Source organism: Panthera leo, chromosome C2, assembly GCF_018350215.1.
Source record: "Panthera leo isolate Ple1 chromosome C2, P.leo_Ple1_pat1.1, whole genome shotgun sequence".
In the NCBI taxonomy this organism is placed as follows: Eukaryota; Metazoa; Chordata; class Mammalia; order Carnivora; family Felidae; genus Panthera; species Panthera leo.
Window position 1 is genome coordinate 106,645,008 of NC_056687.1, and position 23,362 is coordinate 106,668,369.

Sequence of the window (23,362 nt, forward strand, 5' to 3'; positions counted from 1 at the left end):
GTGGAGAAGAAGGCTCCCAGGGAAGTGAGACCTGAGCTTGAGGGTATATAGGATTTGGGTAGGTGGAATGGAGAGAGAAGACCTTCCAGATTAGGAATGCTGATTGATTGCAGGAGAAATGCTGTTGATGGAGACTGGAACAGTCTGGATTCCAGAAGAGGTTGCTGGGTGTCTTATAGTTTCTTTAAGTTTGTTTGTTTATTGAGAGAGAGAGAGAGAGCGAGAGCGAGAGAGAGAGAGAGAGAGAATATGAGTGGGGGAGGGCAGCCAGAGAGGAAGAGAGAGAATCCCAAGCAGGCTCTGCACTTGAACTTGTGAACTGGAGAGATCATGACATGAGCAAAAATCAAGAGTTGGACACTTAAACGATTGAGCCACCCAGGTGCCCTTGAGCTAGTTTCTTAATCTCTGTAGGTCAGACTGCAAAGTGGAAGTAATAGTATCTGCTTCATGAGGCTTTTGAGGATTAAATGAGGGAATATGTGTGAAGAGCCTAGTACCATGCTGGGCATGAGGTATGTCCTCAATATACTGTAGGTATGATTACTGTTGTTGTTATGTTCTAGGTGCCAATCACTCCCGAAATTTGGCCAGTGACAAAATGCAAGTTTCCTGGGAGATTTGTTTCTTCTGAATTGCTGTTTGATGTACTGCAGTTTGGGGCACCATTGAACATTATATGTATGCAGAACATCAGATGGAGGTGGTCTTTGCCTTTGAAGAGCTTCCAGTTGAAATGACAGCAAGCACACGCTTTTGCTGATAGATGCTTGCACACACAACTAACACTTCCCACAAGATGGGTCATTGAAGAGTAGATGCTAACAAGCCCACAGAAGTCTACATTTTGAGAAACTCATGTCTGAATGTGAGTATTCTTATTTGATGTAGAAACTGTGATGGAAAGCTAGAGTTCTCATTGATTAATTGACTCATACTGTGAGAAACTCTGGCCTTTACTTCTTTCTATGGTGAACTCATCTTTAATGATCACTCACATGCCAAAAAACATTTTCTTCTGATTGGTAGAGGCAGCAAGATACAGAGGAGAGATGCCCTAGAGAGCTGAAAGGATGTGAGCTTTGTTGAAAGAACTGGTGTGAGTGCCAGCTCCCTGCCCCTTCTTGGTTGAGTGACTACAGGCAATCCAGTTAGTCTTGTTCCAAATGGACATCCATGTCTGTAAAATGGGGCTAATTCTGCCTCACAAGGTTGTTGTAAGGATTAAATATAATAACATCTCTGAGGACGTTTTGTGAAGGTTAAAACACTATGTGAATGTTCGTATTTGTTCCAAGTGGGTGGAAAGGGGCATTGTATTTCTCAGGAGAGTTTCTTTTAGTGCTGAGAAAATGACTCAAGAAGTATCTTAAACTTGAGGTCAACAGAACAGAATGATTAACGTAGCCAGAAGCTCTGCAGAGAGTATAATAGTAACAGTGACTTACTTATTAAGCATCTATTATTCACTTTATATACATTCTCCCCCAATATTACCCGAGTTCTGCAATGTACTTATTTCCATTTTACAGAAGAGGAAACAAACTAAGAGAGGTCATCTGACTTTTCCAAGGGCACACATAGAAAGTAGTGAGCTAAGATTTGAATCCCAGGATACCTGACTTAAATGGACCACATTCTTTTAATTTAATATAAAGTTCAGTTTTGTAGTAAACATCAACTGGGAAATTCACATGAGAAACAAATCTACCAAGAATCCTGTATTTTTTCAATTAGTTGCCCTCAAGACATTTAGAAAATAATAATAACTATGCTCACAATATATTGAGGACATAATTTTTGCCCAGCATTGTATTGGGCTTATCACATACATTCCCTCATTTTGTCCTCAAGAGCTTCATGAAGAAGATATTATTACTGCCACTTTTCAGGTAAGGAAACAGACCCACAAAGGTTAGGAAACTTGCTCAAGGCCGTTTAACTGCTAGGTGTGGTGGTGTCAGAAATTGAAGCCAGTTGTATCTTACTCTGGACATTGCTCTTTCTATTACCTTACATTTCCCCCATTAAGGTCTCCATCCAGCTCTTTCATGCTTGGATGGGTGTATGACAGTTTGAGGTGGACTAATGTCCTATAGCCTCTCCCAGAATCCAGACTACCTCAGACTTCATCACCAGCATTTCACCACATCTAATCTGGAAGACGCTATCCTTCTCCATTCTTCCTGCTTCAGTCCTACAAACCTTCAAGACCCTGCTCAGGGTGTACCCTGAACTTCCTCTTCTGCCCCACACTAGGGGTGGTCCGACACCACTCCTCAACCATCTAATTCAAAGGTTTCTCTAAAATGTTTGCAGTGATAAAGATCTTTAAAAGGGTCTTTGTCATAAGATATAAACTGATGTATCTAGAAAACTATTCCAATTATGGCTGTTATTTATAGAAGTAAATACCATTGGTAAGTTTTAGCAAAGCACTTACAGTAGAGTGGTTTGGATCGAATCCAAGTTATTCACTTGTTAATATATTATTTATATTAACAAAATCAAATGTTATGCTGAGCACCAAGGTCCCCCCCTCCCAATACTAGGTGTTTACCAAGGCTATTTTCCTTCTTAATAATTATTTGTCAAACATAAATTTCATGAGATGCACTGTAATTTCTGACACCCTCGACAACAATTGGAAATGCAGATACAGAGGACCAGCTAATTTGAAGGACAACCCACTCAATCAATTTTGTATCCTTACCCATGAAGCTCTTGTCCACTGTTGTTTAGAAAGATTTAAGATGAAACAAGGCCATGGCTTACTGCCGTTTTATGTACTCCCCCACTCTGCACTCCGCTGGGTTGTTTGCCATGGATTACTCATTCTCTCCCAGGTGGCTCTCGGCAGTGGTCAAATATTTAAGAAGTATGTATTTCATCAGGACTCTATCACACACTTCCCCTTCAGTGCCTTCCCTCCCTCCTAGTCTGAGTCATCACACTTGATAATCTATTAAAGCGTTAACCTGCCTCCATTTTATTTTCCCTTTTCTTGCAGAGCAAGAATTTACAATATGGCAAACTAGAACACATCTAACTGTGACTCAGGTGGGCGAATTAGAGCAGGGGGGATGGGGGTGCCATCCAAGTATAGTGGAATGGAAAACCTGTTTCTTTCCCCACGCTGCTCCATCAGCTGCCCCTTGTGACTTCCGGATGGGTACGATGGGTAGAACCTGGCCCTATGGCAAGATTTCAATGCTGGCGCCAATATTCAGTAGCTCTGCTATTGGGCAAGTTGTCCTCTAAGTCTTAGTTTCCACATCTGAGCAAGAGGCTGATGATATATCTACCTCACAGGGTTGTGAAAATGATATGAGACCACAGATGTGAAAGTACTTTATAAATTCTGTTTATAAGGCTGGTCATTTCATTACTGGTCCTGTAATTATTAAAAAGCTCATCATTAATTCAAAATCTGCCTTCCTCGGGGCGCCTGGGTGGCGCAGTCCGTTAAGCGTCCGACTTCAGCCAGGTCACGATCTCGCGGTCTGTGAGTTCGAGCCCCGCATCAGGCTCTGGGCTGATGGCTCAGAGCCTGGAGCCTGTTTCCGATTCTGTGTCTCCCTCTCTCTCTGCCCCTCCCCCGTTCATGCTCTGTCTCTCTCTGTCCCAAAAATAAATAAAAAACGTTGAAAAAAAATTCAAAATCTGCCTTCCTCTAAATTATGTCCATTGCCAGGGACCTGGGTAGCTTGGTTGTTAAGCTTCTGACTTCGGCTCAGGTCATGATCTCATGGTTTGTGAGTTTGAGTCCCACATCAGGTGAGTTTGTGCCCTGCTTGGGGTGAGCATGAGCCCCACTTCAGGTGAACTCCAGCCCCAATTCAGATGAGCATGAGCCCCGCTTTGGGTGAGTCCTGCTTATCTCTCTCTCTCTCTCTCTCTCTCTCTCTCTCTCAAATAAATAAATAAATAAATTATGGCAATTGCCTTTCATTCTAATCATAAACATTAGTTTACCAATAACAATTATGATGATACTAATGCCATTTGGCATTTATTGAGCTCTTACTATAAAATGTTTTACGTAAATTACATAGTTTTCATAGAGTGATTTTGAAATTGGCAGTGTGATGCAAACTGGTGCATTGAAAGAAGATTCAGTAAAAAAAAAAAATGCTAGTGGGGGGCACCTGGGTGGCTCAGTTAGTTAAGTGTCTTTTTAAAATTTTATTTATTTATTTATTTATTTATTTATTTATTTTTATATTTATTTTTATATTTACATCCAAGTTAGCATATAGTGCAACAATGATTTCAGGAGTAGATTCTTTAATGCCCCTTGCCCATTTAGCCCATCCCCACTCCCACAACCCCTCCAGCAACCCTCTGTTTGTTCTCTATATTTAAGAGTCTCTTATGGTTTGTCCCCCTCCCTGTTTTTATATTATTTTTTCTTCCTTTCCTTTATGTTCATCTGTTTTTTCTCTTAAAGTCCTCATATGAGTGAAGTCATATGATATTTGTCTTTTCCTGACTGACTAATTTCGCTTAGCATAATACCTTCTAGTTCCATCCATGTAGTTGCAAATGGCAAGATTTCATTCTTTTTGATTGCCGAGTGATACTCCATTGTGTGTGTGTATGTATGTGTGTGATTGTGCGTGTGTGTGTGTGTGTGTATATATATATATATATATATATATATATATATATATATATTCCATTATATGTATATATATTTACCACATCTTCTTTATCCACTCTCTGTCAATGGACATTTGGGTTCTTTCTATATTTCGGTTATTGTTGATAATGCTGCTATAAACATTGGGGTGCATGTGCCCCTTTGAAACAGCACACCTGTATCTCTTGGATAAATACCTAGTAGTGCAATTGCTGGGTTGTAGAGTAGTTTTTTTTTTTTTTTTTTTTTTTTTTTAACTTTTTGAAGAACCTCCACACTGTTTTCCAGAGCGGCTGCACCAGTTTGCATTTCCATCAGCAGTGCAAAAGAGATCCTAAGCGTCTGACTCTTGATTTTGGCTCAGGTCATGATCTCACAGTTTGTGAGATCAAGCCCCACATCAGGCTCTGTGCTGACAGTGCAGAACCTGCTTGGGATTCTCTCTTTCCCTCTCTCTCTACCCCTTCCCTGCTTGCACTCTCTCTCTCTCAAAATAAACAAACATTAAAAAAAAGTAATAAGGATCTGGTAGAAAGCATCATGCTTATAAATCCATGGTTGTGGTTGCATTTCTCAAGATCTCAGCAGGATTTGTCCCACTCTGGGGACAGTTTAGTGATTGGGAGTACTTAACAAAGGTGTGGGCAAGACATGGGGAATTGCCAAGAGATGGTGAGGTACCCAGGGACAGAACAGGAAGAGCTGTTAGTATCTTTAGGCCAGAAGGAATAAAAGGAGGGAGCTGCTATCAGACCTCCATGGGAGCTGTAGTTGTCAGGGAGAGGTTGCCTCCCAGGAACTGTGGCTAAAAGTAAAGGAACACAGCTACTGTCAAGCTGACACAGCAGGGAGGGATGGAGGGAGTAAGTACTCAGACTCCTCACATTTTGGATCTCCTGCCATCACCTCCCATTTGCTGAACTCAGTCAGAAACCAGAGGGGCAGGAAGCCCGTATAAAGCACAGGGGACAGTTACCTGGAACACAGAGCAGTGTGGAAAGTCTATCTGATATGTCAGCCTGGGAACAACCAGTGCAGGATCATAAGAAATGCCAGCATAAATGATAACATAAGTGTAAAAGAAAACGTATAATGAATGATTATAATGAATGATTAATTATGCATACTTTGCTTTAAGAATGGGTTATCTCTGGGGTGCCTGGGTGGTTCAGTTGGTTAAGCATCTGACTTTGGCTAAGGTCATGATCTCATAGTTTGTGAGTTCAAGCCCCGCGTCAGGCTCTGCGCTGGCAGCTCAGAGCCCACCTTGGATCTTCTGTCTCCCTCTCTCTGCCCCTCCGCCACATGTCCTCTCTCTCTCTCTCTCTCTCTCTGTCTGTCTCAAAAATAAATAAGTATACAATTTTTTTAAAAAAGAATAAGCTATTTCCAAAGCTTTGTTTTTCAGTTGTTTGGTGGTAACTCAGAATGTAGTTTTCTTAGATTTACTTTAGATGCTGATTCTGGTCTCTATCCACTCCTCCAAAGCTCTGTGATTCACCTTAACTTGAAATCTTGTAGCAGTCGGACAAGGATGAATTCTAGGTATTAGGAGCAAAAAGTCATATGGTGAAAGAGAACATCTCCTCTCCCTTTTCAGGGCATGGGACTGGCCATAGTGAACTTTGAACTGGATAGTTTGTTCTGGTCCTACTCCTGCTTTTGCTGGGTACCCCTCTCATTCTGCCCTAAATACTTGCTGTGGCAATTGTTCTCCCCTATGAAATACTTCATGCTCCCAAATTACCCACTCATCCTTTCTCCTCATTCAAAAGTGGTTTACAGCTTGGATTTTGGAGTTGACTTTTAGTTTCTCTAGGCTAGACTTTGCATATTCCTACATGTGATTAGTTAACCTAAGTCTATGCACTGTGAAATAGGGACACTACTTGTATTCCTGTGGGGGAAATGAGCTTGTGGGGATTCCTCCTAGCTGGGGGCAGAGAAATCAGATGAGCAAACCAGTGGGGGCTGACGTAGCTTTTCTTCCTGGGTTTGAGACTTTTTTTTTTTTAAATTTGTAACAGTTCTTTAATTGTTATTGAGCTAGTTTAATGAGTATTAATGAACTTCTCATTATTTCAGCAGGCAGGATTGGATGATATTTCAATAGTATACTCCCGATTTTAATAATGCATTGTAAATGTTGCGATACCAAGATATTAGCATTTAAAACCCAGGAACAATGGAAAACTGTGGAATGTGCAATGGCTGATTTTTATGTTGAAAAATAGGGAGTAGAAAATGTTTTCCTTGCAATTTTAATTAAGTTTTTCTTTTTTTTAAACAGACAGAGAGAGAGGCATGAGAAGGGAGAGGGGCAGAGGGGGGAGAGAGAGAGAGAGAGAGAGAGAGAGAGAGAGAGAGAGAATCCCAAACAGGCTCCACGTTCAGCATGGAGCACAACGCGGAGCCTGAGATAGAGCCCCATGCATGGCTCGATCCCACAACCCTGGGATCATGACCTGAGCCAAAATCAAGAGTTGGAAGCTTAATAGACTGAGCCATCCAGGCACTGCTTCCCAGCAATTTTTAGAACTTAACTCTCTTACAGAGAGAATGTGGTCTTTAGGTTTATTCCAAGGATTAGGAAAGGCCGGCGAGTGGCCACCAATTCTCTTATTAGTAGGGAGATTTCTTGAGTTCCTTTGAAAGAGTGGACTATGGTGTGGCTCAAAGTTAACTCCTTGGATCTGACTTGCAAGGACATCATCAATCACTGTTGGGGATCCTTGCTGGGGCCTTGTCCAGCAACTCTGGGATGTGCAATCTGCCTCTGCTCTTTGGGACCAATCATTTCTGCTTAAACTCAGTATTGTTTCATAAATAGGTTGGAAACTCTAATTTAGTACATGTGCATGCGTCTGCATTTGTATGTATGAGTGCGTGAGCCTGCGTATGTGTACTTGCATGTGACTTTTCTCTACAAATCTATACAGCCCAGTGTTTTTCAAACTTTAGCAAGTGTCAGAATCTCCTGGAGGTTCTGTTACCACACAGACTGCTGGTTCGTCCCCAAAGTTTCTGTTTCAGTAGGTCTGTGGCGGAGGCTGAGAACTTGAATTTGTCACAAATTCCCAGGGAATGCTGATGCTGCCGGTCCAGGGGCCATATTTTGACAACTACTGCTTTGCCTCTCTGAAATGCTTTCCCAGGATTTCTGAGAGTGTTAAATGAGGCAAGCCACACAGGGGTGTTGGCACAGGGTCTGGCACAGAGTTAATGCTTGCTACTGCTGCAATACAGCCATCACGACAGCTGTTCCCTGTACTGTGGCTACTGGTCAGCTGCTATTACTGCCTGGTAATCCTTCATCCCGGATAATGTTAGTTAGGTATTAGGAGCAATGCAATCTGCCCTAATTAATTAAAGAATATAATTACCTCTCTGGGAGTCATTTGCATTTTAAAGAAGCTTGTTAATTCAAAGAGACTTGTAATTTGAAGAATATTAGACACTGTAATAAGGAGATAGAGAAAACTTCTGGCATGTATGGGGGTCATCTCTGTATGCCTGTTGTATAGCATTCCACATTCTTTCTAAAAGTTCTGAGCTTTTTCATAATGGCTTCCATATCAGGACAGCACATGGCCTGGGGGTGGGGTAGGGCAGCTGTGGCCATTTAGATCTGTGGATTTTTTGCAATCTGGTGTTTATAAACTGGATGATGCTTGCATTGTTTTTATTTATTCAGTGATGTAATAGAGGATGCACATAAGATTTATTTGAGAAGTATGCTTTTCAGTTTCATGCTGAGAATAATGCAGGAAGTTCAGTGTAATGCAATTATAGTAAAATAGTAGCAGAACAATATTTTGTTTTAAATTGCGGAATTAGCAAGTAGAAAGCTAGTTGGAAGCTAGCCTTCTGAAAGTCCTTTGAATGTAATTTTGATTTGGAGAACATGGCTTGATGGCTATATGGACTTAATCTTCTGACCCAACCCCAGAATATATATAAAGAACAAAAACAGTATAATGAACAACAGTTTCAAGCACGAGCTTACCAGCCATCTTGATAAAATGAGTATTGGCATGTATAGGAATGTCAACGTTGTGTTTTTCAATTCAGAAATATGTTATGCCATACAACTGCAGCAGTTAAAAAAAATTTAGGATTAGTTAAAACTGTTGAAATCCTTAAATTTTTCCTGCTTAAAAAATCCGGAAAACATCAAACTTTTTCTAGAAGTTGAAGTAAAGAAATTAATGTCAGTGACAGAAATACAGCGAATCTAATTAGAACTCCCTGGGCAGCAGCTCATTAGTGTGGTTAGTTAGTAAATGAAATTTCAGCTGAAATGAATTAGACTATGTGTCTTCGGTTATTTTTTCTAAAAAGAATTACAAAACGTCTACAACTGTTTTTTGTTAGGAGAGTATTTTTTTTTTATCCTGCAAACAAAAAATATTTAGGATCTTTTGTCATGAGGAAAGAAATGGCCATTTGGGGACAGATTTCCTTAAATGTCTGTATGTTAAACGTGGGTGAGTGAAGCAAAAGCCATTTTCTCTGGCGAGGGGGAAGCTTTCATTTGTCTGGTAAGCTGCTCAGTTTCACGTGTTTCTTTTGTCAAATCTTTTAGTCTGTTCGTTTGTTCATTTGTTTTGCCCATTTGTATGTCTTGATTGGGTTTCTCTAAAAAAAACAATGTCAGCTAGATTGAACAATACATTTCTAGTATCAGATATTTAGAGCAGATTGGAAAATTTGTTAATTACTACAATGTGACACTTGTTTCCCTTTTTATGTCACTACCAGGGATGTTTACATTTTTGCTGTTTGAGAGTTCATGGGTAATTTGGTGATCCAAGAGCCTAAATTCCAGTATTTTACAAGTGTTCATGAGTAAGGTATGATAACCATCTAACTGCTGCAGGGCATGTTGCCCTGTCCTTCCCAAGGTGTTTAAATATTTGTAGATTATATTAGAAGTTTAGCTCTGGGTTCATACCTTTCTTTAGAGAGTCTGGAATGCACTGACTGGATCCTCCATGCCCACAGGTTAGCCATGATTCCAGTGTTTTGGGGTCTGTAGGTTCAGACTGGGCATAGCCTCTAGTAATTTTTCAACTGGAGGTGACTTTGTCCAACAGAGAATAGTTGGCAATATGTGGAGACAATTTCAGTTGTCAAATTCACAGATGGGGATGTGGGGAGGGGGAGTGACTTCTGATATCTACTGGGTAGTGAGCAGGGATGCTGCTAAACATCAGACATGACAAAGAATAATCTGACCCAGGTGCCCTGGCTGGCTAAGTTGGTAGAGCATGTGACTCTTGATCTCAGGGTTGTGAGTTCCAGCCCCAGGTTGGGTGTGGAGATTACTTAAAAATAAAAGCTTAAAAAAAAATCTGACCCAAAATGTTAGTGCTGAGGTTGAGAAACCCTGGCCTTTGTCATAAAGCACTTGCTGAATGAGCAGACACACATGTAATGGATGGTACACTTTTCAGCTGCCTGAATTCCTGCAGAATGCAAGATGGGGTGTGCATTGGAATATAGCCAAACATTCCAAAGACCTCTTAGCTTTGTCGTTGAAAAGACTTTTGAGATAACTGTTTATTCCTCTGTTATCCTGTAAAAAATTTACATTTCCAATTTATTTCTCTGTGGAAGTCCTTAGGTTAGAGGCACATAGAGCATAGAGTTACACTGTCAGCAACTGACAAATAAATTTTCCAATATGACTGGTCCCAAATAACAGTTGCCAAAATATTCTTCAATTGAGCTTAGATATATATTTTTTAAGTGGAAAGAATCATATGAGGTCTTGAGTGAGAAATTTAAAACATCATGTTTCCTTTGCTGTGCATCCCTTGATAACAAGAGTGCATGTGTATTACAAGAAATGTAAAGCATAGGACATAGGCTGGCTTGCCAGGCAGGGACATGGCAGGTGAGTTACAGTGGAGACCAAAGCACAGGAAGAGTAAAGCAATGGGGAGAAAGAGTTGGGTCTCCCTCTTTCCCCACCTTGTTTTGATGGGGTTGCTATTGTCCTTATTTTCATGAAGTCAAGGAGGAAAAGTTTTGTTTGTTAACATACAGTATCATTCTTTACTATTTACATTCTCTTCTCTGCTTTCTAAAAAATTTCCCACTGACAGCAGAAAGGAGAGGAGATATGGGAATCAGGAGAAATTGACATGCAAAGTGGCAAGAAAGGGAGATATTTTCAAGTCATGAGAAATGGTACTCAGCAATGTCAAGAAACAGCAGCTTGACTTCACAGGTACTGCAAGCTACAGAAAATGGTATCAAACTTGGGTATAATTCACTTGGTGCAAAGGCAATATCATAAGTATGACTTAAACCTGGAAACCAAATGCTTGGGAAAATGCAACATACAAAGAATCAGCGACACATATATATGTGATGTTCTACTTCACTTATTTTCCTTCACTGTTAGAGCATTTGAAATTTTGTTGTTTATACCAAATATTTCTAAAATTCTGTAACGTCTTGGGTGTACAATTTGAGTCAAAAATATAAGCACAAAGAATAAAACACAGAAAGCAAGGAAACATGGTCTGCTTTCACAGTCCATGGTGGTATGGCTTCCTATATTTGTGTATGTCATTCTTTTCTTCTATTCCATAAATGTTCCTACCCCCTCCATACTTCTTATTCTTCACTTCTACCTTTCTCTCTCTCGCTCCCATATATATATATATATATGTATATATACACATATATATATGTATATATATACACATATATATACATATATATATAATCTTTCAATAGCTTTATTGAGGTATAATTTGATACTATATAATTCACCTATTGTAAATGTATAATTCAGTGACTTTTAGTAAATTTATGTAGTTGTGTGACTATCATCAACACTCAAGTTTAAAATACTTCTATCATTCAAAAAGTACCTTTGTGTTCATTTGTAGTCAATTTCTGCTCATACTCCTAGCCTTAAGCAACTACTGATCTGCTTTCGGTCTCTATAGTTTTGCCTTTTCTAGAAATTTCATGTGAATGGAATGAAACAATATGTAGTCTTTTGTGCATGGCCTTTTTCACTTGACATAATGCTTCTGAGATTCATCTATGCATGTGTTTCAATTGTCCATTCCTCTATATTGCTTAGTAGTATTCCATTATATGGATGTAGCACATTGTCATAGTCTGTTAGGGTTGCTGTACCAAAATACCAGAGATGATGTGGATTATAAACAGAAATTTATTTCTCACAGTTCTGGAGGCTGGGAAGTCTAAGATTACAGATTCAGTGTTTGGTGAGAGTCTGCTTCCTGGTTCTTAGATGGCTGTTTTTTTTTTGTTTTTGTTTTTTGTTTTGTTTTGTTTTGGTGTGTCTTAACATGTCAGAGGGGGTGAGGGATCTCTGTGGCGTCTCTTTTATAAAGGCACTAATACTATTCATGAGGGCTCCACCCTCATGACCTGATCACTTCCCAAAGGCCCCACCTCCAAACACCATCACATTGGGGACTAGGTTTCAACACAGGAATTTGGGGGACTGCAAACATTAAGTCCATAGTATACATTTTGTTTAGCATTTACCATGTGTTAGGCATTTGAATTGCTTCCATTTTTTGGCTCTTATGAATAGTTCTGCTATGAATATTTGCTTTTAAGGCTTTTTGCTGATATGTTTTCATTTCTTTTGTATATATACCTAGGAATTACAGGGTCATACTGTAAGTGCATGGTTAACTTTTTAAGAAACTGTCAAACTGTTTGTTAAAGTGTCTGTGTACCATTTTACATTCCCACAAGCAATTTATGAGCGTTTCAATTTCCCTGCATCCTCACCATTTGGTAAGTCCACCTGTTTGGTTATAGCCATACTAATGAGTGTAAAGTACTCTTCCTCCATTTTCAATGCCCACTTCCTTTTACTCTCTCATTCTTTTCTTCCCGACTTGTGCCTCTAGTTGTTTGAGTTAGTAATGCAGATATACAGATCTTTCATGACTGACTATGGGGTTCCATCCCAATAATATTATAATATTAGGAAAATATCATAACTCAAAACTGCATTAAATATGTCTAACCTACCAAACAGCTTAGCTTAGCCTGGCCTACCTTAAACATGTTCAGAACATTATCATTAGCCTATAGTTGGACAAAATCGTCTAACACAGAGCCCATTTTATAACAAAGTGTTGAATATCTAATGTATTGAATACTGTACTGACAATGAAATAAAGAATGACCATAGGGGCACAGAATGGTTGTCAGGGTATCAGTTGTTTGACCCCCTGATCACATGGTGGAGTAGGAGCTGTGAGTTTCCCTCATCATCCCTCATCAGGAGAGTAGTATCATGCCGCGAATTTACTGCATATCGCTAGCATGGAAAAAAGATCAAAATTCAATATTCCAAGTACAGTTTCTACTGACTGTTTATCACTTTTGCACCTTTGTAAAGTTGAAAAATCTTAAGTTGAACCATCATAAGTCGGGACCATGTGTATCCATTTATATCAAATCTCATCGCTGACCAATTCTTAGTAGACAAATAGTCAGGAAATGACGCTGGTGTGGATTCAAAGGCTAATTCCCTTTGGCAATCCATTCTGTTCTTTTTATAGATGTTCATGTTTTTTCCCAAATGCTCTAGTTTCACATGTAGGAGAGTAGAACAAGCAGCTTTGAGGGCCATGAAGTATATCTGTTTGGAATTAATTTAACAATGAGGGTTCAATGACATTATGGTCACACCTGTAAGCATTTCCCCCCTAGCACATAGGAATGCTGCATCTCACACACATCCTCTGTATATGGCGGAATTGGAAGATTTCTGTTATTACCTCAGTTGAGAGGGCAGATTTACTTATGCTAGTGTTCTGTTCTTTTGTTTTTCTACCCTGAGTATTTTGCCCTCTTGGCCTGAGGGGCAAGCCTGTGACGCTGAGTTTCTCTATGTTCTGTGTAGTGACTGAGCCTAAGTTGATTTAGCTTGGCAGTTTATATATCAGCAAGCCACTAGGAGCCAGGCTTCACCCTGGATGCTCATTAGAATTGCTTACTGAGCTTCAAGCACTACCCTTGTCCCAGTCTTGCCCTAGACCATTTAAACCAGAACCTCAAATGATTTTGGAAATACAAAATGGCCAAGGCCCTTCCTTCCTGTCCCCCAAAATAGGTATTTCAAAATTTTAAAGACATGGGAAGAAACAGGCGAAATAATCATAATAAGGAGTAAAAAAAGCATCCCCTGAAAGCTATGTTTTAAAGGTAGCTGGACAGTTGTGGAATTGGATGTGGATTTGGGCTCAGAAGAGCAAGGTGATAATTCAGGCCCTGACCATGATGAATATTCATAGGTTAGTCTGCTCTTAGTTGGGCCCTTCCTGGCTGTAACATGGGACTCACATTTGTCTTGTGGTTGTGTTAGAAACAAAGGGATGATCTACCTCTAAGTGCTTTAAAATGATATATTTTTAGAACACTCCACATCTGCTAATTATTTCAACAATGTTTTATTAAATTTGTCTGGTCTCACTTTACCACACATAATTTGAGTTTGTTTTTTTGTTGCTTTCCTCTTTTGATTGGGCCAAGAGCATGGGTTCTAGAACCAGACCGCCCAGGGCCAAATCCCAACCCAGTCACTGATTTGATGTGGGACCTTCCATTGTTAACCTCCTTCAACCTCAGCTTTCTCCTCTGTAAAATGAACATAAAAGTACCTACCCCATGGTTTCATGAGAATCAAAAGAGACAATGATTGCAAAGCATTTAGCACATCCCTTTCTGGGAACAGAGGAAATATTAGTTTATCTTATCATTATTAATAGAGTGAGTTCTTAAAAAAATCCTGTGATATTAGACATTTTGTGGTAATGGCTGAAAGGACAATTTCACCCCAAGTGGGCCCCCACTTTTTTTAAGTAGGCTTCATGCCCAGTGTAAAGCCCAATGTGGGGCTCAGTCTCATGACCCTGAGAGCAAGACCCGAGCTGAGATCAAAAGTTGGATTCTCGACCAACTGAGACACCCAGATGCCCCCTAAGTGGTCCATTTCTTTTTAAGTTTACTTATTTATTTTGAAAGAGATGGAGAGAGACAGAGGCAGAGGGAGAATCCCAAGCAGGCTCCCCACTGTCAGTGCAGAGCCCAGTGCAGGGCTTGATCTCATGAATCACAAGATCATGACCCAAGCCAAAATCAAGAGTCAGATGCTCAACTGACTGAGTCACCCAGGTGTACCCTAAGTGGCCTATTTTAAGAGATTTTCATGTCTTGAGTGGTAATGCAATCAGTTTGAGGGTATTTTTTTCAGACTAATTTTTCAAATTAATGTCAAGGTTTGTAAAAAAACTTTATTTGGAATTTCTTTGTCATTATTGTACGATTGATTTTTTTCCTTCCATTCAGAACATGTGAAAGGAAGCATTTCATGCAAGTTTCATTTTCTTTACATTTTTTTAAACATTTATTTATGTTTGAAAGAGAGAGAGACAGAGAGGGAAGGGGGAGGGGGAAAGGTGGGAAGGGAAACACAGAATCTAAAGCAGGCTCTAGGCTCCTAGCCATCAGCACAAAGCCCGATGTTGGGCTTGAACCCATGAACCGTTTGGTCATGACCTGAGCCGAAGTTAGATGCTCAACCAACTGAGCCACTCAGGTGCCCTGCAAGTTTCATTTTCTAAAATAAAGTGTAAGAAATTGTGATTCCTTCTGTAAACTTCAGCTTTCTCCTCTTGGAGAAAATCTCCTCTTCAGATTCCAATCTGTAAACTACAGATTGCAGAAAACCTGTTTCCCTAGAACTACATATTTGAAATTACCCAAATGATACCGTTTAAAAAACCTTTTTGTCATGGATATTGCCAAATAATCCACAACCCATAAAGTCAGAACAGTTAAATGAATCCCATGTACCCATCATACACCTTCAACAATTAACAATGCTTAGGTATGACCAACACTTGAAAGTGTCACATAACAGAGGGGTAAAGGAATTCCAATCAAAACGAGTTGATACATTTTTATTGCCAAAGAACATCTGAATAATACAAAAGTGTGTGAAGTACAAACAGAATACCTATATTTCCAATCATTTGTTAATAAACCCTTTAATCAGGATGCTGTATCAGTCAGGGCTTATAAAGTCACACAGTGTCATAATTTAATGAGTGATGGATAAAAATTCTGGTCATATCCTCACTGGGGATGGTTCTGACATATCAGTTACTTAGAAAATCTGATCTTTTCAGACTAAAGCCCTTTGGCTGCCACTCTGTTTTAGATCATCATAATTTACTTGTTTCTTCATAGATATGGATTACAAAATTTACAAGTTTCTGTAATTGTTTTCACGGCCACAGAGGGAAATGAAAACATGCATAAATAGCAAAATAAATGACTACAACTGTATTATGGGATGGTTGTATTCTAATGAAGCTTTGGGTGAGGGATTACAAATGTGAGGAAAAGAAAGCTCATTATCTCCTGGTTAGGTTCAAGGACACCATCTTTCTGGATGAAAGGTGATTCTGGTATTCACATTTAGTACAGATTCTGAGCTGTGCATTGAAGGTTATAGTTTGAATTTTTCCCAAATTAGTTATATAGCCATTTCTGTCTGTGAGAGAAAATGGAAATTCAGGTCACATTTCAACGTGAGTTCAGTTTTTAAATTGCACCTTCAGAAGCAGTGTCTACACAACCAACTGCAGAGTTAGCCTTCCAGAAAGCCCTTTCCTGTTGTCTCACTTTCCGGTGAAGATCGCATTTGTTTACCTTAGGCTTGGGTACACCATTTCATTTTATTTTAGATTTTGCAGAAGTCTTGAGACCTCTCATACTTTTTTTTTTTTTTTTAAAGAAGTGGTTATTTCATGGTTCTTAACCTGATTCCACTAATTAATTTTAATGCTTTCTATTAGACTCTGTTTGCAATTTTCCAGAAATATGTGATGAAACATCTTTTGCACCATCCACAACATTTTTAGTGAGTTTTAAAGAAGTATCCTAAAGAAGTATTATTAAAAAATATTATACAAATTAAATTTAGTCCTATATATATACAGTATGTTCTAAAATATTACTGACTAGATTAGTTCAACAATTGGGCCACACAGGATGTTTCATAAAGTTTAGACACTAGAATAACATCTTAAGGCAACAGTAATTTGATTTTTTTCCTAAATGTGTTGCCATAGATTTTCCTAAATGTTTCACAAACAGTTATTAAAAGCACATTGGGAATCTGAATTCCCTTCGGGCAAAATGTTTTAGTACTTAACTTTCATTTAATTCAAAATTACATATGGTTAGAGTTGCAGAAAAACATCAGAAAATCATAACCAGCTATCACAACACCACATATTTAAATCAACGCAATGCAGCCTCATCAGAGCCACCTCAAGGTGCCTAATAATAAAAATAAATAAAAGCAATCGGTGTTACTCTTCCTTACAGTAGAAAAAAAGGGGGTATTTTAATTTTAAGTTTATTCCTAACAATTCAAAAGCTTTTCTGAGATAGTATAGAGAGATTTCCAGTTATTGGTGAATTTTTGAGATGGGCTCACTGTCAGAGAGAGAACAGGAGGGTTCCATGAAGGAATTCTTATGGGTTGGGGAATGTGAATATCTATCTGGAGAAAACGCTGATTAAGAATTTGATCCAAAGTTCCAGCTCACAGTCACACACACACACACACACACACACACACACACACACACACGCACACATGCACACAAAGCTTTATTTATAAAATGAAAACATTTAGGATTACCTGAATTGAAACTTGGACAGTTAAATTTTATAATTTGAAGGATGTGCAAATAGGTAATGGACTAACTACTAATGTATTTGGAACTCACTGAAGAGGGAGTCTATGAAATGAGCCAGCTGGTGGATGAAAAGAGCCAGAGAATTATGTTTTATTTCTATTTAATGTTTCCATTTTAATCGTGCCTCTAGGTAACAGGCTTATAAATGGAAAGCCTGTCTTTTGTATGGAAGGTAGAATTACTCATCTAAAAAATTTTTAAATTGTAAGAGTTGAAAAATACCTTCAAGAGAATAATTTATCAAAGAAGAATACAGAGAAAATTTGCCGATGCAAAATTATGCTGTTTCTGTACCCAATACTATTTGTATAAAAATGCAAATTAAAGCTAGCATGTGTTTTAGTTGGCTTAAAGCAAAGGCAAGCTTTAAATTTTTCTTTTAGGCCCTATTTCAATAGAATAATCTCTGATCTGGATTACAATTAGACATCTCTCTCTAAATCTATGTATCTTCCTTGCAATCAGCACTTTTCCAGGGAATTAGAAAAAATTTTGATGGGTGTTAGTTGAATTGGTACAACGCTTTGGGCTTGGGTTTTTAAATCTAACTCATACTCTGCCATGATTCTAGGCTTCTTCATGAATAGTTTACCCCCAAGATTTGTACCTTGTTTCTACTCTCTGGGGTTTAGACTTAATGTGCCACTTGATTTACTTGGTGCCTGTGGTTTACCATCACTTCTGAATAAAAATATTTAAATTATACTAAAAAAAGTTCTCCCTTTTAGGGAAATCAAAGAAACAGAAATTCTGGGATTCAATAGTTTTGATTTCTTTAACAAAAGAGTGTTACGAAAGGGTACAAATGGCAAGTAACTACCTCCTAACTGTGTTATTAAAATTTTAAAGTCATTGCACTGGAGTAAAGCAAATTTTCTCAAGTATTTCACGGATTTAAGACAATACGTTATAAGAGCTTTATAAATTTATAAGATTTGCCAATCTGTTCATGTGGGTTGGTGTAAATGGAAGCTCAGTCATGCTGATGGATGAGGACAAAGAATGGCTTTTCAAAGCCATGACAAGATGGCCATCTTTAGACAACAGAAACATTTCAGTGGGGACCAACCTCTTAGCAGTCTCCTGTAATTGGAGGACAACTGCGGGTAAAAGAATTCCAATCCAACCAGTTGATTTGTAGAATGTGGAAATACTGACAACAACAACAAAAATCCTGTGTTACTTGTTAGCACAGATAATAAATGAATAGGTAAGTATGTCCATCTGGGTTTTGGTAAGTGTAGGTACTGAATCCTGATAGCATGAAACCAGGAAAGAATTTAAGAAATTATCTCTTGTGAAGTAGAGAAAGTCTGAGACTCACTTCCTCCTCCTGAATTTCTTCTCCAAAAGGTTGCCAGGTCCAGGTGATCTTCACCAACACTCTGACATGGTGGCTCCACTTTGTAATCTTATTACGGGTCCTCTTTGGAATCCCCACATTTACTCCATCACCAACCCGATGCTGCCCTTTTACATGCCAAGTCTTTTTCCATTCTTGCTCTCTTCCCTCTGCAATTGGTGTTGTCTTGGTTCTGGCCTTTGTCTTCTCTTTTGCAGATTATCACCACCACTCCCTTGACTTTGTGTCTTTAATCTCACCTACTTGCAATTCAGCCTCCATTCAGCTCTCAGAATGATAGTTCCATCACAAAGATCTCCTTGGATCATTTTCAAGCTCAACATTCTACAGTGGTTCCTATCACCTGCCTGAGAAAATGGAAACTTCCTACATGGCCTATCAAACACTTTCTGACCAGACCCATGCCCACATGCCCAGCAGCATCACTACCATTATGTTCAAGCAAGGCAGACCTACATAGAGCCCCTGCCGTTGAATCTCTGTGCCTGTTCTCTCTTCTCTTCTCTTCTCTTCTCTTCTCTTCTCTTCTCTTCTCGTCTTCTCTTCCTACCCTTCTCATGCCCAGCATCTGTTGGTCCTCCAAGCATCATTCTTTCACTTGAAATGCTGAATTGACCCCTTTCGTCACTCCACTATTGCCTCCCCTAATACAGCATACTCAGGCCTTTGTTTCTGCTCCCATGGTACCTGGTTCCCCCTCTGTAGTCATGCAGGATGTTATGTTATAATTGTTTGCTTATCTATTTCTACTGTAAGTATAAGCTGATTAAGGTCAGGGAGGGTGTCATCCCTTTGAGTATCTACAATGCATAGCACAATAATTCCTGAATATTGTTGCTCAATAAATCTTTGTTGAATGGATGAATGTGTGGATAAGTTGCATGAATGAAACCAGGTGAAATAGACTAAAATGCCACATATCATTGAGAATGCACCGACCTGGTGATTTTCTGTATTTAGAATTCAGGTTTTGACCTTAGCTCTCACTAAAGAAAATCCAGCAGATATTAAGATCAGTTGTTTTCCAAAGGAGGTTTACTGGCTTAGATTTTGGAGAATCATGAAGGGATAAAACCATGAATACTATTTGCTACCATAGAAAAGCCTTCAAATCAAAAACACCAACAACATTCACTGTGCTTACCCTTTCCTGTAGACAAAATAAAATGATGATGGAAAAACTCAGCATGCTGTTTACAGATGTCTAAAAGATTTAGGGCTGCATGTCAAGGCTGATACTGGAACCATCTTGGATTGGCACATCAGGCGACTTCAGAAGGAGGCCCACCCGGGAGACCCCAGAATCTGGAGAGGACTGGAGGCTAGAAATGGAGCAATGCTGGATCTAGGAAAGATGGGACAGATACCGGTCCAAAGTGGAATCATATGGCAGCAAAGGCATAACATGTCTGCAGGAGAATCCAAACAATACTTTGGAGTTGTAAAGTTCTTTTCATCCTAAGAGCTCAAAGCACTTTGCTCTAGCTTTCTGTGAGCAAGAAACCTTGGGTCTAAGGCAAGGAGACTAATCTGTAAGCAGAAAGTTTCAAAAGTTATGAGTAACGTTTTATGATCTGGCACTTCTCCTGATTGTGAGTCCCAAGAAATCACTAAAATGTCTTAAAATTTTTTTAAATGTTTATTTATTTTTGAGAGATAGAGCATGAGTGGGGGAGGGGCAGAGAGAGAGGGAGACATAGAATCCAATCCAGGCTCCAGGCTCTGAGCTGTCAGCACAGAGCCTGATGTGGGACTCAAACTCACAGACCATGAGATCATGACCTGATCCAAAGTCTGATGCTTAACTGACTGAGCCATCCAGGCGCCCCTAAAATGTCTTTTATAAACTCATGTGACATTAACTGTCACTTTATAAGTCTTCACATTTAGAAAAAAATGTGTACCCTCTTTCCTAGGCTTTGTTTATCTGTGTCAATTTAGAGTAAGATATAGGTGAATGTTAGAATCAGATTTTTACTTTTCAACATGGAATAAATGCTTCTCACCTGTTTAATGAAGAATGACTGAGAAATAGCACCTCATATGGAGGAAGTGGTGGCAAACTTATACCAAATATATACTTAAAATTGGATATCAAGTTCCTTACTCTAGCACTTTATAGAATACTGGTTAAACCAGAGAACCACATCTATTAAATATATGTCAGATACTGGGCTAGACCAGATAGTATATTTCCAAGTCAAGTGAAATAATTCCTGCCTTCAAAGAGCTTATAATTAAATGAAAGAGAAGAAGAATAGGTCAACACTGTGGGACACTGTGGTAGGTACACTGAACAAGCATACAAGGAAGTATTGTGGGAACTCACTAAGAAAAGAGACCCAAACCAGATGTGTGTGTGTCTGTGTGTATGTGTATGTGCGTGTGACAGTTTCTTGGAATTGAGTTTCAAGGTTTTATTTTTTTAATTAATTATTTATTTATTTTTTGGGGGAGAGATAGAGCATACAAGCATGAGCAGGGCATGGGCAGAGGCAGAGAAAGACTCTTAAGCAGACCTCATGCCCAGCACAGAGCCTGCCACAGGGCTCAATCCCACGACCATGAGATCAGGACCTGAGCCGAAATCAAGAGTCAGATGTGTAACCGACTGAGCCACCCAGGCGTCCCAAGGAATTGAGTTTCAAAAACAAGCAGGAATTAATATTCTTTGTAGAGGGCAGCATGTGTGGGGGATGGAGGCTTAAGAACACAGTGCTGCTTTCTGCGGTTCATATGACAAAAGGGAAGAGAGCACGGGGTGGGGGTGGGTGGAAGGAGATGAGTGATGAACAGCAGGTGGTGTCACACAGGGCTTTGGTGTTAGGGTGAAGAATTTTAACTTTCTCTGAAAGCTTTAGACCCACTTAGGGTTTGAAGGAGAGGAAGGACAGGATCATATTTACATTTGATTAAGATTCCAGTGGAAGCAGTAGGGAGGCTGGCTTCTCATGGAGTGGAACCAGAGGTAGAGAGATGGGGAATATGCTTGTACAGCCATCCTGCGGAGACAGTGGTGGGGTCCAGTCCTGAGGCAGGACATGTGAAGTGGTTATGAGAGAGGACTTGGTGACAGGTATGTGTGTGTGTGCTCCCACGACAGGGGAGATGTCGATTTGGTTTAATACATCGCCAGATTCTGAAATTTTTTCTTACAAGAAGTACCTTTACACATGTTTCTTCAAAATCTACTTTTGGTTGTAGTCTTCAATAATAAAATTAACCTGTCTCATTGTATATTTAAGGTTCCTCATGGATACCTCAATTCACTCAGAGGAGGCCAAATCCTACTTTACAGACAGAACCTGTGAGCAGCTGACAGGCAGTGATATACCAATCATAAGTGGGAGAGCCAGGATATCATTTCTTGATTCTGAGCCTAGAGTGTGGTTTACCAAGTATGCTTTCTCTAGGGGAAGGCTGGCATGTCTGCCCTTTCCTGGGATGTGAGGGCTGGGTTTGGCTATCTTATCCCTTTGATGTAGATTTTACAGCCTGTATTCTTAGAGAGAAAGAATTCCTTAGTGGTCCAAAGAAATTACTCTCTGGTTGGGGCTGCGGCTGCTTGCTTTGGCCTGGGAAACTCTTGCTGAGCCTGACCCACAGCTACTAAGAGAAAGGAGGGGTTTGCCAGTAAGTTCTATGACTCAGACGGATGGTGTAAATTTAATTCCTGGGGTCCTTATCCATACCCTGGGCTCCTGCCTGCTTATAAAGTTATGCCTTATTGCTAGGAGAGTTTATGACTTGGATGTAATGGTTTCAGAATTTCCTCCAGGCCCTGTTGTCCCAATTTCTCTCACTGTCTTTCCTGCCGTCATCTTCACCAGCAGCTATTTCCTATGGAATGTTTTTATTAGAAGACTGGAACCATAACGTCAAAGTTGGCCAAACCTGTCTTTTCACAGGCCAGGGTGTCTGCAGGCTGCTGTGTGAGGTTCTGCCACTGACTCCAGCCCTTTAAGCCATGGCGCTCTCTGCATGCAAAGTCAACCAGGCAACAGTTAGGCTGGTTTTGCAGTGTGTTGGGTATTGTGTTTTTTCCATCTCAGCCAGGCAGAGCCTAGAAAATGTTACTTGAAAAGAAAGGAAAAAACTGACTGTGGTTATAAATATGGTCTTGAGATTAGAGAGTTCTGGAATGGAAATGTGAAGACTGAACTCAGAATATAAGCCTTCAGCAGTGATATAAGTGGGATGATATTTGTAGTTGGGGAAACAGTTTGAAAATTTTTTTGTAAGTTATGTATTTATTTTAAATAAGAAATAGCTGTTACACCTGTGATTTTACAGATATTAAGGCTTAGAATGGAATAATGATTGTTTTAAAGAGAGGTTATTTTATTTATTTATTATTTTTTATTTTTTTTTTAGAGAGAGAGAGAGAGAGAGAGAGAATCTTAAGCAGGCTCCACACTCAGCACAGAGCCCTATGCAGGGCTCGATCCTACAACCCTGGGATTATGATCTGAACTGAAATTAAGAGTCAGATGCTTAACTGGCTAAGCCACTCAGGTACCCCAAAGAGGGATTATTTTATTTTATTCTATTTTACTTTATTTTATTATT

At 39.4% G+C, this 23,362-nt stretch overlaps 1 long non-coding RNA gene across 2 annotated transcripts in view; it reads right to left on the reverse strand.

The window, feature by feature from the left end:
- LOC122229970 overlaps positions 1-19,047 on the reverse strand; it is a 78,823-nt gene extending 59,776 nt beyond the window's left edge. For both annotated transcript variants that reach the window (XR_006207222.1, XR_006207223.1), the window contains exon 1: positions 18,755-19,047. This is a non-coding gene — a long non-coding RNA (uncharacterized LOC122229970). The remainder of the gene's footprint in view (positions 1-18,754) is intronic.
- Positions 19,048-23,362: the final 4,315 nt, after the last annotated feature.